The sequence below is a fragment of the Pteropus vampyrus genome, unplaced genomic scaffold, assembly GCF_000151845.1.
Source record: "Pteropus vampyrus isolate Shadow unplaced genomic scaffold, Pvam_2.0 Scaffold1000004696, whole genome shotgun sequence".
Lineage (NCBI taxonomy): Eukaryota > Metazoa > Chordata > Mammalia > Chiroptera > Pteropodidae > Pteropus > Pteropus vampyrus.
The window spans coordinates 1-1,737 of NW_011919098.1; the positions used below are offsets into that span (position 1 = coordinate 1).

At 59.8% G+C, this 1,737-nt stretch overlaps 1 long non-coding RNA gene across 1 annotated transcript; it reads left to right on the forward strand.

Annotated features, from left to right (window-relative positions):
- The first annotated feature begins 459 nt into the window (after positions 1-459).
- Positions 460-993, forward strand: LOC111735649. Its single transcript, XR_002778888.1, has 3 exons — positions 460-511; positions 741-839; positions 934-993. It is a non-coding gene; the product is annotated as an uncharacterized LOC111735649 (long non-coding RNA).
- The last annotated feature ends 744 nt before the right edge of the window (positions 994-1,737 follow it).

A 1,737-nucleotide genomic window follows, 5' to 3' on the forward strand; every position in this document is an offset into this window, starting at 1 on the left:
GAGGAGAAGCAGGCCGCTGTACCTGAGAAATCAAGAGGCTGGTGGAAAAAGGTGTGTGCGCGGGTAAACAACACACGTGTGCGCACAGCACTTGTAAACACACATACATGACCTTTGTGCACATTGAAAGGGTGCACACTGAAGCATGAGCATACTTAAATGCTCACCTGTACACAAACACTCGCACATGTAAGGCTCCCGTGTACATGCAAACACTCGCACGCACAATTAGCCCGAGGGGTAGGACTCACCCAGACCACTAGGCCGGACACGCACAGACCCAGGCTGGACGGAGGGCACTGGGCTGGGCGCCCAGGCTGGGCACAGTCCCCACGGACAGCTGGCAGCGCCGGGAAAGCCCGGGAGTTGACCTCGCGTGACCGCCACCACCTCGTCCATCTTTACTTTACAGATTAAACAAATGGAGATGGAAGAGGCTCGGTTGAAACACGAGGTCCAGGACGGGAAAGACCAAAACGAGCTGCTGGAATTCCGGATCCTGGAGCTGGAGGTTGCTGTGGGCGGGGTGCGGGGCGGGGCCGGGAGATCCGCTGTGGGCGGGGTGCGGGGCGGGGCGGGGCGGGGCGGGGCCGGGCGCCTGCGGCTGCTGCTTCTGCAGCCCGCGCTTCATTTTAACAACACTTTTTGAGCACGGTCGGTGGCCTCGTTGGCTCTTCCGTGGAGGGAGGGACAGGTGGCACTGCCACCGTCCCCAGTGCCTACCCCTGCTCTCTGTCCAGGAGAGGGAGAGGAAGTCGCCCGCCATCAACTTCCACCACACCCCCTTCGTGGACGGCAAGAGCCCACTCCAAGCCTACTGCGAGGCGGAAGGTGTGACGGTAAGCCCCGCCCCGCCCGTGCCCCGAGTGTGCCCACGCCCACTCATGCCTGCTGGCACTCACCTCCCGCATGGCCCCCGTCTCTCTTCTCCAGGACATCCTGGTCACAGAGCTGATGAAGAAGCTGGACATATTGGGGGACAACGCCGTAAGTGTATGTTGCTCTCCTGACTTGTGCATGCCTCCTCTGCCGACCACCCCGAGGCCCCAGCCCGTCCAAGGCCCAGGGGCCCCTGTGAGTCCCACTGCAGCCTACCATAGGCTGCCCAGCCCCGGCTGCACCCCCTGTGGCCAGAGCTGCTTGGGACAGGCCCCTGGCTTCGGGGAGAAATCCCCTTCCTTTGACAGGCTATTCCTCTCCTCTGTCTGTGTGGGTGGTGACCAGCTCCCAGCAGCCCGGCAGTTTGGCCTCTGCTCCGCTGGGGCAGGAAGCCACTGCTGTGCACACCCAGTTCCTCAGCAGAGTCCCTCTGGTCACATGTCCTCGGATTCTGGAGCCACGCTCAGCATTTAAGTTTTCCACACCCTTGATGGGGATGGGGCTGCGGCTTTGTGGACTGCTTTAGGCACCCCGGACCCTTGGGGTTCTCATGTTCTTGGTTTTGGAGGAGAGGCAAAGTGCATAAATAACCCCCAAATCTCATTTAAGGCAGAGTTCCAATTTCTACAGCTGTCGCCTCGAAGGAATCTTAATTACTGAATGGACAAAGTGACTGCACCCCTTCATCCCATCCTCCATCCTCTGTCTACCCACTAATCCTCCTCCCACCCATCCATCCTCCACTCACCCACCCATCCATCCGCTCATCCATCATTCATCATCCACCTACACATCCGTCCATCATCCACCTACCCATCCATCCTATCCCGGTATCCATCCGCCCATACCCTAATCCAT